Source organism: Pyxicephalus adspersus, chromosome 3 (assembly GCF_032062135.1).
Source record: "Pyxicephalus adspersus chromosome 3, UCB_Pads_2.0, whole genome shotgun sequence".
Taxonomy (NCBI): Eukaryota; Metazoa; Chordata; class Amphibia; order Anura; family Pyxicephalidae; genus Pyxicephalus; species Pyxicephalus adspersus.
This window is the reverse complement of record NC_092860.1, coordinates 37,611,595-37,629,119: the sequence shown is the minus strand read 5'-3', so window position 1 is coordinate 37,629,119 and position 17,525 is coordinate 37,611,595. Positions and strand designations below refer to the sequence as shown.

The window sequence follows — 17,525 nt, the reverse complement described above, 5'->3', positions numbered from 1 at the left end:
TTTACATGTTATACCTGAAGAATAATTATTGATTTTCTTGTACTTAATTATTATTTTCAAATAGTTGAAATAGTATTTTCAATTGAATTTTCAATGTATATTTTTTTGTTATTAAAGACATTCTTTAAGCCAACTGTTATGGATAACGTCTAATAGAACACCTGTTTCTGAACGCAAGATTCAAATAGACAGACATTAGGCTGTGAATAACATTTCTTGGTAATTAGCAGTCGAAATGTTTACAAGACATAAATTACTATTTTATTTTCCAAAAATGTTTTCCTATGACTAATGTGCATAACAGCGTGCCAGGAATGTGCTCATAATTAAAATTAGATGGTAAAAAATGTGTTTTTTTATATCTTCCAGAAGGGTAAAAGAAAAAAAAACAGTTACAGATATACATTTACATTGGAGAATGTCAGTTTTCTTGTGAATGGTTTTACTCTTTTACAGAAATAGAAAAAAAAACCTTGTCATGGTGGTAATATAATGTCTTGTGACTTGTAAGGTTTAAGGGTTAAATATATTGTAGTTATGTGCATGCATCTGTGAAAGGATGTTGTAACAATATGCTCTAACCTTTACCAACCGGGGCCTCTGTCAGCAGTTTAGTCTCAATTAGACTACTTTACTTGGTTTGAGTTGAATATGTATTTTTATTTAAAAGGACTTTCTATAAAAAGAATTTTCTTATGGTCAAAGATTAAAAATAAATATTTTTATGTCTTCTTACAGTGCTGTATTTGATAGTAAACTAGGTTAAATGGAACCACTCTGGTCCTATTTTTTAGACAGTCTTGGTTGTGAACCACAGAAGGAATTGATATTAATAAAAGTGGATATGACTTTATAAAAGTATTGGATATTGGGGCAGGTTTGTAGATAGATCAAACATGTTTAAAGGTATGTTTCTTTTTTTATCCAATACTTTTATCCTACTTCTCTCTCCTAACATAAACCAGAATGGAGAACCTGGGTCATCCTACAAACCTGGAATGGATTTTTAAAAATAATTTGCTATTAGTTGGCAAATGTTTTTAATCTTTGACTAGATCCATTCTGAGTTTGTTGGATCACCCAGGTTCACCCATGATAGGCTTTCGTCTCCAGTCTTGGAGAGCTGTAATAAATCAGGCCCCCTCTGTTTACCAGCAGATTGCTTCTTTTACGTCTACGCTGCTGGGATATATGAAAATGTAGATTCACACTAGGTCCCAGCCACAATTCAGTGCAGAAAAAAAACTTTTGTTAATAAGCAAGAGATCGAAGAGCTTAAAGTATAACAATTTGCACATTTCCAGAGGGCTTGTATCTAGTTTTATTTAGGGTATTAGTAGGGGGTTTCTATTGTATGCTTGGAGCATAAAAATTTTGAAATATTTTTTAATTTTACAGTGACTCCAGTACCTTCAATATAAAGTATGGCTGTAGTGTACGATAAATCCAGTCAAATCAGTTAAGAAAACCGACCGCATGTGGAAATTCTCCTTTTTGAAAATTCCAGGTTGGATTTTGTACATTTTTAAATGAGACCAAGTATAGTAATGTCAAATCAGAATACAAATTGCTTAAATTCAGAGTTTGGCTCCAAAGCCAGGAAAGCTCTAGCCTCTGATGCATATCGGAATCAACTCCCAATGGAACTATCTGGCCACCACTAGTATTTTAAAAAAATATTGCAGTACTATATATATTTTTCCAAATACATCATTTGTCTGTGCAAAATAATGTATGTGTAAACCTGCTTATAAATTTAACAACCAAATACTTTGTGTCACTTTATGCTGATATTTATTCTTTATTTCCATGTTTCAGCCCATGAGACATAATTTGTATCACCATTCAAGTGATTGGTCACCAAATATGCAACATTCCCCAATCTTGAAAAGCATTTTGACAAATTTGCATTTTGACAAAATCTGGTGACCAGCCTCAGTACTTTATTGTTCAAAATGAAAATTTACTTTCGGTAAAGCAAGGACACATCATTGGAGGGTGGATTTGGCTGAATGTAGATAATTATTTACTTACTTACTTCAACAATAGTTTTTTTGTCCAAAGTCATTTAGCATTATTCCATTAAACGTGCTTGTCATTATTTCACAAATTCAATTTCCTGACTGTAACCTTGCAACAAGGTTATACACAAATAGTTTGGTTGGAATGTGTAAAGCTGTATGTTTAATTTTATTCTTTAAAAAAACATTTAAAAATGGAACTGGGTCCCCTCTAATATTAATACCAGACCAGGAAAATGATGCAGCCTATGTGGCCCCATCCTGTCCATACTAGACTCCCATACACCCTCTACAGTGAAGGACCCATATTGTAGGACGACACAACAACACACTTCCCCAATATTTTTGGCCAACCGGGCTCCTATGTGCCTAGTATGAACAGATGTAGCAAGCAAATGTCCATTATCCAAAACTACATATAGATCAGTTTATATTTGAAACAGTTATCTAGTTCATCCAGGGAAGATTGTTAGTAACAGAGTTGGTTGGATTTGAAATGAGGTGTCACTGCAGAGATAAGAACTGATGTCTGAAGGTGGTGATCACAACTTTTCCTACTTTCTGATCCCTATCCCTTGCATTGCCTAAGTTAAGAATCTTTTGTTTGATAAAAGAATGTCTTCTCTGCTGTTTCTCTCAGTCCTTTTATCTAGCATTCCATGACAATGTAACACATCTTAAGCAAAGCCCTACCTTCAACAATGAGCTTTTTTTGTCCCCAAAAAATACCATATACTGTTTAATACCAAATACTTTATAGTTACTGTTTAAAATACCATATCTAAAATGTCTTAGGGAGTTTAAAATCAGTTTATTGTATCTATTGTATCTAAATTATTTCTGAAATAAACATGCATGCTCAGATTGCTTCGGTACATGCTAATGTTGTCTGGTGAAGTACAGAACGTCTGTGGTCCTCACAGGTATGAAAATTTTTGCCAAGTCCAACTAAACTCAAATGGCTTAGGACAGTGTGGTGCCCAACTTTTTCTCATCTGGGGGTCACTGTTTGGGATAAAACTTGCTAGCCACAATGCAAACAAACATTAAAGATGTATGTTTAAAACAAGAATAGTTTTAATTTAAATGAAATTAGGTTGAAATGTTTCTAGGTATCGTAAGGCACATGCACCAAATAAAAGAAATGAAAAATCAAAAATTTCTGCACTCACCATTTGATGCTCATTTTACTAATGCAACATTTTATTAATTAAAGATACATTACTAAAGCTATCATACAGTGCTGGTGGGTCCTATATTGCTCCCCGCTCACTATTCCTGTACCAAAGAGCAGAAACTACACCATACAATGCGTCCTGTCAGTTATTAGGGAGGGGCGTCTTTGTACCCAAAAATCTTTGCAGTGAGAAATGCAATTCATGTAACAAATTGCAAAGGGTACATATTCACAGAAGGTAAGTGGACAGCTATGTGTAACCCCCCACTAGCTGCTTAGTCCCTTGCACTGGAGAATTTGCAGATTTGACTCCAGGCGGCAGTGAGCGTTACTGAGCCTCTACCCCTAGGCAGGGTTCTATGGCATGAGGAAGGGGTTAAGAAATTAGGTTTAGTAACAGCTCCAAGGGTCCCTGTGTACCCTGAAAATTTCACATTCCTATGACATTCAGTGTGGTAGATATGAAGGTTTATACAAACTAATCTGGCAGCTCCACGGGCCAGATGTGGCACACGGGTCGTCGGTTTGGCACCCTTGGTTTAGCCTCCCTGGCAGTATTCTGAGTGTGGCTCCGGGTGAATTTTCAATAACAAAAGTGGTAACTCCGAGCCACACTCGAATTTGAATTTCCAGAGAGTTTAAAAGCCCTACCTGGTTCCCATGTTAAAGCAGCGTCCTCCAGCGGTGCCTCTCGAGGCCAGGGGAAGCAAATGCCGGCAGGGCATCTGCTCGCGAGTGTGTGCCTAAGGGGTGGGACCCTTGGGCTGGTAGGCGAGACCAGGTAGGAAATTTAAAATACTAGGTGTTTTTAAATGTACCGCATTTACATTTAAAAATACTTAGTATTCATACCGCCAGGGAGGTTAGGAGATGCTCATCTTATATCTGTAGTGCTTAGATTAAAGTAAACATACAAATGTCAGAATATCTTCCTATTTTAAAAACACAGGAAATTTATTCAAATACACACTTACCTGCAAATTATATTTTTGATGGATTGGATTTTTACTTTTATTCACCACGTGTGTACCTTTGTTCATGTGTCTGTGAAGGTTTTTATTTATCCTGATCATGGTATAGGAATTAGTAGCCAGGCACATTGAAATAGACTTCTTTGGAAATGTCTGTTTGAATGTAACTGTGTACTAATAGGTCTTTTTATTTGATTATCATGAAGTGTGCAATGTTCACTGTAACACTGGCCCAACTAGCAAACCATTGTAATCGTAAAGGATCTATGAACTAAACATAACATTAGTGTACACTGTCACTGTGGGCTGATTACCTGACTTTAACATGTAAACAGACATTGGATCTAATTTTTAAAAGCTCTCCAAGACTGGAGACCTATATTAGTTAAGACCTTTGATAGTCTATCTTCTCCAGTCTTGTATAGCTTTAATAAATCAGGGCCATTGTGTTTAGGTGTTTAAGTAAGGGTTCAGGCAGTCATTGCCGGGTATTTTGAGTAGTTTCACCACTGCAAAAAATGGTTAACATTAGACTGAATTGGTCTGTTAACTTTTTTTAACGGGCTAAAAGACGGCAGCATTACCACCATTGGTGAAACCTCTTTGCTATGCTTTTGCAGCTATCTGCACAGGTATTTGCAATTGTCTGAAAAATTGTAAGAGTGACAGCCTGTTACCACTTCCAGGTAATGCATGCAGGTCGTAAGTTTGACAATGGCATGAATATTTGCTACATACACCTGTATCTCTGTCAGAAGACTCAGAATTGGAAATATTGATATTAAATAATGATGTGGTTTGGGTATTTACTGCTGAATTTCCACTAGCTGTGTTCTCTAAGGGCTAACTAACAGATTGATCCATCAATAATCCTAATGTTAGTCTATTGTATCACAAAATATACTAACTATAGAAAACACAGATGACAGGTAAATCCACCTTATGGAGGAATGCTGAACCAAAATTGTTAGCAGTTTATCAAGACAGTTTAACTTATTTATGTTTTTATTATCAATTTATGAAATAACACTATAAATAGATTTTGGCATTCACATGAATAATCAGATTAAAGAATGTTGAATTTATTTCTATTATTACTGTGTTGTTACTATACCTTTGTAGCCTAAAGATGTGCACTACATATTTACATGTTTAAACTAATAATTTTAATAATATTATTAACAACTACTTCTGCTTTTACTACTACTGGTATTACCACTTATATTACTATTATTTTTCCAGTGATAAATATCCCCACTGGAAACACAGACAATAAAAACTGAACTGGACTTCTAACCTCCCACTATTAGAACTTTCATAGAGATGAAGTGTTGAATATTGTGAAGGGAATGAAATAGGCTACCACATCAGGGATAAACACAGCCCTGACTTTGCTGGGCGCAAGACCTTTCATCGACCTCTAATACCACAGATCTGTTTTTCACGTTAAGTAATAACAGATATATTAGCCCACATATATAAAGTGCAATGGAAGAGATCATTGCTTCTTTATATTGTGACTGTTTGGAACAGACAATATATTTTTTTTTTCAGGTAAACTTGTAAATACTTCTCAGGTTTTGCAAAGGCACACAGTGTTCTTGTATCAGCTGTTGTTTGGTTTGGAGACCCACAATAAAACTAGATCATTTTATGTCTTTATTTTATTGGAAGTAAGCAGATTTATCAGTATAAATAAAGCCAACATTAACACTGAAAAATACATAATTATGAATGATCACACATTACATTTAAAAATGGCTACTTAGGATATAAGTGTATCTTTTGATGTATACATTCACACTAATTTTGGTATTAGGGCTTAGGTAACGAATATATTCCTTCTTTGTGCACACATCTATTTTTTAAACAGACAGATTCAGATCATTTGTGATAGGGGTATTTCTTTGTAAAAACACTCTTTTCTGAAAAAAATAACTCATTAAAAGGGTCTCACAGTCATCAGGAATGGGTTTCATCTACTCACATGGCTCAGTGTAATCTAAAGTTGTAGCACTTTTATGATGTTTCTTTTTTAAAGCAAAATGTGATGGCACACAATTACCTAAATTTATGTGCAAACATTTTTTTAGGTGTTAAACACTCTATCAGTTTATATTTTGCAGTCTGCCCCTTCCTAGGGAGAGTTTCAATCACTTTTTTTCTGAAGACATAATAGGCAATGAGGGAATTTCTCTCTAAAGAAAATATTCATACTAGAGAGTTGTTGCTATAACATGTGTCTCTTTTGGACCTTTTGCTCTTATGACAACTTAGAATGTTGGTTTTGCCTTCTCTCTGTTTTAATGATAATGGTCATTAGGACAAATGAGAAGGATGACACAGACAGCAGTGAATACTTTACAGAGAGTCAAGAGGGTCTAAGCTTCCCATTGTTACCTTTACATATACATTGGTACGTCGGTATAAGTCCGCTTTGGAATAAGTCCAACTTGGTATAAGTCCTGTTTGGACACGAAAAATGTTGCTTGGTATACAACATTTGCTTGGTATACAACCTTTTTGCTAGAACTTGTATGGGTCAAAATGAGTGATAACACAGAGCGCTACCCTTATTTACCTCTCTTGAGAGAAAGCCACGACTGCCCACGAGTGTCAGTACGCCAGTTGCTACCATTCAGTGAACAACCCGCGCTATAACTCTCTGTGAATTACATAACATCTCCTCCTCCCTTCTCAGCACCATCCTAGTAGGCACTCAACTCTTCTTAGCAAGGTAAAGGGAGGTAAATTTTCATTTTTTTATCTCATTGCTTTTGTATTTATGCATTTTAGTATCAGGCAGTGTTTAAATTATTGTATACAGTCCCATCAATGTATAATATGCCAATAACAATAAGATTTTTTTTCATGGGAACGGATTATTCATTTTCCTTTTGTTTCTTATGGGAAAAATTTGTTTGGTATAAGTTCTGTTTGGTAAGTCCAAGGATCTGGAATGGATTAAGGACTTATACCAAGGTACCACTGTACTTTAAAGTTCAATAGATTCCCAGGGATAATTTTAAAGTAAAAATACTGCTCTTGCTAAACCTTCAAAAATAAATTATTTGTCATTTTACCTATGAATTCATACAAAAATCATAATAAGCTACAGTATGATCTTTTTTCAAAGTTTTCTTTCAAACTTTGAAAGTTTTGATTAATCAAAAACATGTGAACATCGCAGTGACTAAGACGTTATCTTTTTCGGCACTTGTGAACTCGCACATCTTTAAATACTTAATTATTCTGCATCATGATATCTATTTATACATAAACTGTGAAATATGACGCTTTTCCATTCTCACTTTAAGGATGATAACTAGTCTTGTACGCATCTGTAAGTATGAAAGAATATTAATACATCGCAAGTGCTTCTTCTGGTTCCTTGAACTTCAAGTTTATTTTTATCATGATATACAAAAATGCTGGCATCTGTGAATAGGGTAAAAGAAAAAAGTTCCCTGACTTGTTTCTCACCACCTTTCTTAATCATTTAGTGTAATGAAAATGCGCAGTGCAGTAGTTGCTGTTTATGCTAAAAGTTTCACTCTGTTTCCACCATATCCATTGATTCAATATTTTTTGTACATATAGATTTAGCATTCAGCAAAACTGAGAAATGTAAAGTGGGGAGGTTGCCACTAGTTCCCTAACGACAGTGGGAATTTATTTCATGTTTATATCACATCAACTGCAATATATAGAGTACAATCTACAAAACATTTCATACACACGCCATGCAGACATTTTATACTAACCACTGAATGGATTTAGTCTAAAGATTTTTTTTATCATTGTTTGCTGTTTATGTTACATAAAACTGAACAATTTACCAGATATGGAATTAAACCTCCAGTCAGAATAAACATCATGTCTTTGTGTTGCTTGTGTCTGCATCATGCATTTCAGTGGGTGGTAAGGCAATAAACCAATTGGCATTTTCAAATTATATGTCAAGTATTGCTTAATTTAGACAACAGTAGAGCGTGAAGAGCTGGAAGACTGGCTTAAAAGTTGGCATGCCACCCTGTCCATCTGCATGTGTTATCCTTGGTATAGAAATTTAATGATAATGATATATGAATTATTGTGATACATGCTTTTCATTTAAAAACAAAACAGTGATATTTGAATTAATTCATATTTTTTCTATATCAAGAAATAGACAAGCAGGCAATACAGAAGCACTAGGCTTTATTTATCTACATGCCTGTTGGAAAAACTATGTGTTGTCTTTTGGATGTCAGCAGCCTCTTTGTTTTAGATTCATAACAGTTATAACAGTTGATTTTTTAAGTCTGATCCTTTATTTTAGATAAAAGCACATGGTTCCAACAAATTCTTATGTAGCCTGATGTGTAAGCACTCATAGTAGCCATATTTCATTTTTTATTGGTTGTAACCGTAAAGACCTGCATGGGTATAAACCTAAGACCTTTAAAGCACATTGGCTCTCACCATAACACTTTATTTTTTAGTGGTCATTTGTCTGTTCCACAATTTTTCACCTGTATCTGATCTCCCAGGATTCCCCCAGGAGAAATTTACAAGTTGGAACAATTTATCTATTACCCTATAGTTATTTACTGGTCCCCTGATACCATCAGGACATGTTGCGCCCTCTGCTTTTTGCTTCTTTCTTAGATTTATTTGTTTCTCTGCCTGACCCTGCTGTTAGTTGTCTTATTTTTGTGTGCCTGTCTGAGGTACTTTCTGAGTTATGTCTTTATCCTGATTTTTGTTGAAAAGCTCTATAGTTCCTCCATATTGTGCTGGACTTTGTCCACTTTGCCAACTTGGTGTAAACCTTTTTTGTTCTTTCTGGTTCTTCTGCTTTATACTTAGTTTTAGTGCTTCCCGTAGGTATGCTTTTATTTCAGTTTTCCACGCAGTCTTAACTGCTTTTTGCTTCTTTATGCTTTTGTGTCACTGCATCTTTGGGTCTGGAGATGAGGCCTAGAAAGCTGAATATCCTAGGGTATGCATTGTTATTGCCAGTAGTCAATCTGAAAAGGGAACTACTATGAGCAAAAGCATTCCTTGATGTGTTGATGTCCATTTGTTTGTCCTTGTGTCCCGGTACTAACCCTGACAACATTTAAAGTCATCTATGGCTGATAACCTTCGTTTCTTTAACTTATGTATTTTAATGTTACCTGGCTGTAGACTACAAGTGTTATATTATTTGCCTTCACAAATTGTAAATCCTACCTTTGGAGACCACAAAGCTTTGGCCTCATGTAACAGCATTGGGCCAATCAGCAGTTACCTATTATTGCCATATGGTTAAGGAAGTTTGAGGAACTGTGCCTTCTGGTGCTAGGAAACGTGTATTAGGTGCTGGGAAGTTTAGGTGTAGTTGGTGGTGGTTGAGGTGAAACCTTGTTTTTGCACTGCCTTGACAAAGAAAAGTTTCAAATTAATTCTCTATGGGACAGTTCTCCATTCTCCTTTTTTAACAAACGCTGGGATTGATTTGATTTAATAATAATAATAATAATTTGCTAAAGAAACATTCATCTAGGTAAGTAAATTATTACTAGGTAGGGAATCATTTTATGAGCTTAATTATTGTGGGGATAATTTTCTTTGCAAAAAACTCTGAACTACTTGCATGTAAAACTGAAAAAAAACATGATTTTTGTTTGCGCATGATTGGATGGCTGAAGTCAACAGAGATTTACATTATTCACTTTGCTATGGGAAATACCTCTTGAAGTGTGATAGTTCACCTTGCTAGGTTAATTGCTTACAATCCTATAGTAAATCAGCCCCAGTTGTCCAAAATCCTGATTTTCTTATGTGGATAGAGAATAATTAGGAACAAATATTCTGATGAAAGTAAATATGAATTTGTATTGGCCATGAAACAATCTATAGAGGGATGAAAAGAAAGCTGACTGCAAGGGTTACATTGTAGACCACCTGTGCACGTGGGTCCTCAGCACAGCTGTGAATGTTGTGACTCCTGGTACCACCTCTACATATTCAAATGTCACTGAGACCCTGAAAATGATATATATTACAGAAGCAAAACATTACCTGTTGCATTAGCCATTTAAAACACTAATGACTAAAGTAATATTATTTGACATACATTTTCAAGAGATCTGAAAGGAGTTTTCAATACAACCATATAATTATTCAAGCAAAAAGACCTATGCAAATGTGCCATCTTATGCACATTTATGATCAGATAATCATATCTTCTTTACCTACACTGTGCAAATCCTGTAGAGTTTTTGAATTATTGTCATGTGGACAAGTAATGACTTGCAGTAACTACAGGTTACGGTATCTATAAAGCATCTTTATTCATATGGTACTGGTACTATTCCTACTCAAGAGTTCTCAGCAAAGATTGACTATACAGAATCAAAGAACAGTGAGGGAACTACTTATTGTTGAATTAAAATATACATTTCCTCTTCTTTGTTAGAAAACCACTAATAATTCTCATGTTTTGTGAACTGTAAATATTTGCCACTCCACCTCACACTTCCTCATTTCTGGGCATGAATTATGTCCCTTTAGCTGCCCACGTTCTCCTATTTTGGCCACAAATTAAAGGGAACTAGCAAGTGCCAAAATATTGCAAATGTGAAATCCAACAATACTTTGGTATTAACGAACCTGTGGACACATGGGGTGTGTGACCTACAGGGGGCTGCAGACAACCGTTGCACATCTCATGAGGCTGTGGGTAACTAGAAGTATGTCACCAGCAGAAATGACCAATTAGTAGGGTGGAGAAGCTAAATTAAAGTATATATAGTTAAACATGAACATTTTTATTGATTCTGTAATAAAGAGACAAAAGCAAAGGAGGGGGCAATGATAAAGTAAAGTAAAAGAAGGAAAGTTTGCTTGTATATAGCCTTTAGTCAGTGCTACATAGACAAAGGGAGGAGAACTGCAGCTATGTATTAAACCTATAAAGTGATGAACGTTTAGGAAGGTTTTGTGTGAAAAAGAAGTTTTTCCTTAGGTTGGTAGATGTATTTGTGCTTATACATGGTAAACAAACTCTTGCAGATTCCTAAAAAATGTTAGGGTGTGCTTTATGAGCTAGCTATGGCTGTGGATTGACTATGATGGTAAAGGAAAAGTGCTTCATCAGGACTCTATCTAAAATAGATTTTTAATAGAAAGAAAATGTTTACAGCCATAAATCATGTCGTTTTTCTGTGGCAATGGTGTAGAGAATGTCTCTCCACTGGGAGCCGAGTGAACACTATAAGCTCATTTTATATCCAGCTACATCAACTCTGATATAGTTTCAAACTGCAATTGAGGTCAGTGCGGACAAACTGAATAAGCATATATATATAATGTAAAAACTGCTTCTCATAAGCTTTTAGAAAAGTTCCTCTGTGCACTACTGTAGATCTTGAAATGGGTTTTTATACTGCTTTTATTCACTTTCTATTATTGCTGTCTGTAATGCAGTATCTAACTGAGCATTTCATACCTATTCCATGAAAATATGCACTTATCTCCACTATTTACTTGCAAGCTATGCTAGTTATCAAGTACATAGGGCACTACTGTTGATGTATATGACAATGAGGTTGATTTACTAGAGAAATATAGCCTGTTTACATAGTAAAATGATGTATCCCCTTGCAAATGGATATTTCACCAACCTTGGTAAATGAGATGAAGCTCTGCTGATCCTCTATACAATCGCATGCAAGGAAAAGTTCAGAATTTTTATTAGATTTCTTTGAATGTGATGGTGGTCTAAGTGATCTATTACCACATTCACTAAGCTAAGTAAACTACCTCTTGCAAGATGATAATAAACCTTTGTAAATGAACAGCCTAAATAAATATATAGAATATATTCTAACCATTCATCCTGGTGATTCAACAGTTTGGTTTTGTATACAGTAGGGGATGAGTTAGAAAAAAAAAACATTTTAGGCTGAAGTTAGGTATGATTCATACATTGCCACGTTTTTTGGTTTGCATAATTTTTAATGAGCTTATTATTCATTGGTCATCAACACACATAGACCAAAAAACTGCCTAATATATTTTTTCACTACACATCAGCTTGTGTTTTGACATCTCTGCAGGTTGCTGAGCCCGGTCATATACAAGATGTGTCATTAAATATGAAATGAGATGTCCCTAAAAGCGTATACATACATGAAAGGAGTGAGAACCCATATTGTAATGGGCATAGAACAGTCAATAGATAAACTTATCTGGGTCAACTTTGTTTATATGGTTTTATCTGTAATATTCTGGTTTCTAGCATGTTGTCTCCTTAGTGGTTGAACTTGATGGCCTTATGTCTTCTTTCAACCATACTAACTATGTAACTATGCAAGATCAGCCCTAATAATAAACTGAACCTTTTACAGAAATATTATGTAATCTGCCATATATCATATATATATATATATATATATATATATATATATATATATATATAATATACATCAAGACAAATAACATTCTTTACATATTCTCTGAGTCAAATTTTATCCTAGAAAATCTAACAACTTTCTTGCCCTTACTGGGAGTAATTATTAGTCTACATAATTACACAAAAGGGGACAGATTTAGAACTTGACCCTATAAGATTGACAGATATTCAGACTTTCAGTTTTTTTTAACATATATGCCCAGCCATAAAATGCCATCAGCCAAAAAATAAATAAATACAAATATTACTACTTACTTCTAGTCCCTAAGATACAGCAAGAAAAGTGAGGATATCGCTACAAACAAAATTTTCATACCAGAGAGTTCTCCCTAAAAAAGTGTCCCTATTAGAGGATTGTCTTTCACCTATTGCTCTGATGACAACTTAGACATTTCGGAATTCTCGCCTTTTGTTCTAATGACTATGGTCACCAGGACAAATAAAGGGGCCAATCTCCCCTCTGTACAAAAACCTTTGCACTTTATCCAATAAATGATGTTTGCAAACACTTCAAGTCATTGCCTGATATTCATTGAACATTATGATAAAAATGATTCTTGGAAGCATATTTATACAGTAGTCAATATGGTATTTACCAAACATTCAATATACATTTGTGGAGAGTGTATTGTCCCATAGTGTCTGCAGTTACAAACATCAGAGTTGGTTTAACACACATTTACCACTTATTAAACAGATAAAAAATTAAATGTATATATCCTGCACACTGGTCTACTTTGAGAGGTAGCATTATTTTATCATTACTCTGCAAAGTAATAGTTTTTAGGTTGTTTGTGGAAAAATGAAGCCTAGCCATTAACCTTTGAAAAAAAATCAGTATTAAATCATAAATTCACTACTGGCTTGAAAACAAGAAATAGATGTATTCCAGCCAGAACAGTGAGCTGTAACCAACAATAATGTATTTTTCATTGTATAAATCCTAATCTGAGAGTCCACAATTCTCCTGTTCCATTAGTCTCCTCTAGTAGTTTGACACTGGTGCCCTGGTATTTTAAAATGTTGATGGATTATTTGTATGTAGCATTCTGGGTAATAGCTTTACTGACAAAGGATTTAAGGAATGTTACAACTTTATTGTATGTATAAATGTATGTGACATTTTTAATTTTTTTGCTATGCATAAAATGGCTTACAAATTCTTTTTTTCTCTTTGCAGATATGAAAAAATCTTGAATAAAGGTAAGCTTTGAAGCACTTGAATTAATTTTGCTGGCTGCAGTGTGTACAAAGGTTTTGCAATATGAAATGTGTTTTAGCCTTCTATGGAAGGTTTGACTGTAAACATCTCTGTTGCTGAAAATGAACTCACTAATACTAAGATACATTGCTTAGTTATCAAAGAGGCACAACAGAAAAATGTTGTAGTGACCCATTGACTTTTCCTGGATGTTGTCGGCTCTATTGTTATACGTAAGGCTATAGAGAAGAGAATGGAAGACGTAATTAGAACAATAAAGCCCACACTTCCATTTTTTTCAGCATCATGACTCATTTTGCCAACAATACATATAGTAATATATGTTGTGGTAACAGACATGACCATTTGTTTTCACCTGCAATTCAAGGTCTTGAATGGCAAAATACAAAACTATACACCCAAAGTTCATCATGTTTCTTCGAAAGTCTGATACTTTTCCTTTACACGAAGTATGGACAGTGAGATTGAGCTTTTCTCATTTTTCTTGTTTATGTGCTTTGTAAGGCTTTTGATAAAACTTGTTGTCTGACATGCTTGTAATTTATATTTTGAAATGTTTTTTTTCCCTTTTTTAAATTTGATTTCCATAGATAAATACAGTATGTGGTGAAACTCAATGGATAGAATGCTTTTATGGAATAGGTGCAAGGTTATACAAAAAAATCTGAAAATGGTATCAGTTAAGACTGTAAAACAGTACAGCAAAATGTAAAATAATTAACTTTCAAGAAAAAAATTTGTTGAATAAGCAGTACTGGTAAAGAGGGTGGGTGTCTCTAAGCCACATAAGACTATTGTTGAGAATCAAGCCCATTGGGTTATTATAATAAACAGAAATCTGTCTAGATATAAGTCATATATAAGTAATTAATATTTCTTTTATCACTGTATGTATCGTGTACAATCACATATAAACATTTGAGCCATATCAAATTTCCTTCTGTTCTCTCCTTTCTGTTGGTTGAATAAGCACTGGACTTTCTAGTGGAAGTAGTAATGTTTTATTTGGATGTGAAGAGTTCTTCAGGGGATAGGCTTAGGCTTATCTAAAACAACACTAATGCACCAGTCTACTTTGGTGTTTTTCTCCTCTGTGATGAAATCTTCTTGAACATTCATATCACAGAATAGTGCTGTATATCAAGAATGTGAAGCCAGTGCTGCCAGCCAAGAAAATTTCTGCAGAGAGTAGGCAAATACAACAGCGGACAGCTGCTGTCATATGAAAGTAAATAACCTGTTGGGTAAAGGGTTTGTGCAGTTTTGGTTAGAAGCAGGAAAAAATAGGAAACCAGTAGGTACCTAACAAAACTTTTGTATGTATTCACCTTCAATTTAGGAATAGGTATGGTCAATTTTAAGTGAGTGAGCACTATGCCTGGGGTTAAGGAAAGGTATTAATTAGCAAGTGGTTAAGTAGTAAGGTTTTGTGCCAAAATGGGGGGAAGTTAAACTCAGGTGGGGGGTAACATTAGGCATGAGAGGTTATTCCATGTCGGGGAAAAATCTCAAGTTGCAAGATTACTAAAATAGACCATAAAAAGAATCAACATTCAACAATCACATGATGCTTACTGTTTGATGCCTTCCATACAAGTTCAGCATCATTGTGCTGCCTTAAGGACCTTAAGTAAAACTAAATAGCACCAATGCTGGTGGTCATTAACTTTGAGAATCTATAGGCGAGATATCTGCTTCAGTTCCTGGGACTGCATACTTTTTTATCTGTTGTGAGTGATCCCTATTTTCCATATTGGAATTCTTATTTATTACAGGGAATGCAACAAGGTGCTTAAAAGGTAGACAGGTGCACCTAAAGCTTCCAGGTAGATAGAAACAAAGTCAGAAATAATGTTGAAAAATTAGTCAGGCTTTTGTTCTTCTTAATCTGCAGGGCAGAGGTAGATCAGCCTCAGAAAGTACCAATAGCAATCAAAAGTACAAGTATTACCGACTAAGCCGTTTTGTTTAGTGGTAGTCTGGTTACAGATTTTTTTCAGATTCGTGATATTTACATCACCTGTTGTTCACATTTCTTTCATTTATGATGTTTGCCTGGAATGTTGCAAGGACTTGGTGACTTTGAATATACATATGCATTTCTAAACGGTTCATTTGCTCTTAAGCTGTCTTCTTTGCAATATGCTTCTGCTGCATTCCCCACTAGCATTTTATCAACTTAAGCACATAGAATAAGCAACTCTGCTTAAGTAACTACAAAAAAAGAGGCAAAACCCTGTTGCATTTTGCTGAAAAATCACTTTGCAAAGTCATTACCATACAGAACAATTTATGTCAAGTAGCTGGGTGCATTTAACAATATACAGTATAATCTATAGTTATATTACCATAAATGTAATATATACCATCTTATATTCGGTGTCCCTTCAATTTGCAAGAATGGCAAAAAAACATTAAGTACATTTATGTCCCTTTCACAGCTTCCAGTGTAATATAAAAGAAAGGATTTTTGCTATTTTGTGAACGTGTTCGCTATATACAACTATAAATGCCATAAAGGAACAGTGAATGGCATATTAAAATCTGCATTTACTGGGTGATAATGAGAGTGGCAGCAGTCAAGGTGAGTTTTATGTTACTGTGAATTCCAATAATAAAAAATACAGTAGAGGGACATTAAAAATCTATTTTCTTTTCCAGTTTTATTTTTCTCGGTAGCTAACGGTTGAAATATATTATTTAAAAACAAGATTTTATTTTTTATGAGAGGCTATTACAGTATTTTGTTGAGCACTACATTATTATTACTTTTTTGTTTTTTTTTAATACCTTTGTTGAGCTCAGTCTTGTTGAGATTGTGCTGCTTAAAAAGAAGCATTAAAAATAGAAAAACAGGCTAGGAAATAATGTGGGTGGAGAAAGAGGCTGCGTTTTTTTTCTGTGTATTGCTGATTGACCTACAAACTCCTTTGTACAGTATTACAGTCTACTAAAACCTTTATCAAAGCAGTGTTTTGTTAAATGTCATGATATTGAGAGAGAAGAGACATGTAAAAGCTTAGGTAGAACATAATAATACTCTATTCTCTGAATCGTGCATTGACAGCACATATTGTAAGTGGGATGTGAAGTGCATATGCGTCATGGCTGTGTGATCCAAAAAAGATAAATTTATTATTTAGATGCATACCACAATATCTATGCAGCTAGGTGCACATGGCATAGCCAATATTTCAACTGTAGTATAGTCAGAATTTAGCTGATTTAACTGATGTCTGTAAACTTTGACCTGAATGTGAATATCTATAAACTTTTGGTGGTTTGTGCCAAGGGGTTCTTGGTGGGTTTCTCAATAATGTGTTCAACCACCAACTTGACCCAGATGGTCACCAATGATCATGCACAGTTCCAATAAAAAAACTGAGAGCTGCAGTATTCCTATACAGTACCGGTGTTATCATGACAATATTGTATGTTTCTCTGAAGGTTTTCTATATGTTGATTTTATGGGTTTTATTAGCAAAAACAATCCTGTGCCAGTTTTGGGTGTGTGGTGATCTTTATTGCCTCGGTTAATCACACTGTATTACGTGCATGCTTACACTGTAGATTACAGCGTGCAGACTGCAGTAATAAAAAATATAGCTCTTGCAATGTTAACTCCACAACAAGGAACAGCACTTCAGACAGACTCTCCCTCTGCATTGTAAGTAAAGTAGCAAATGTTTGT

General features: G+C 34.7%; 1 protein-coding gene across 34 annotated transcripts in view; it reads left to right on the top strand.

Moving 5' to 3' along the window:
* PTPRD (protein tyrosine phosphatase receptor type D) overlaps positions 1–17,525 on the top strand; it is a 956,723-nt gene that overhangs the window by 134,222 nt on the left and 804,976 nt on the right. For 33 of the 34 annotated variants that reach the window (XM_072404239.1, XM_072404242.1, XM_072404264.1 and 30 more), the window contains one exon: positions 13,793–13,815. The exons of the other annotated variant lie outside the window; for it this stretch is intronic. The gene's annotated coding sequence lies outside the window, so the exon portion shown is untranslated. The remainder of the gene's footprint in view (positions 1–13,792; positions 13,816–17,525) is intronic. 34 annotated transcript variants of the gene reach the window in all.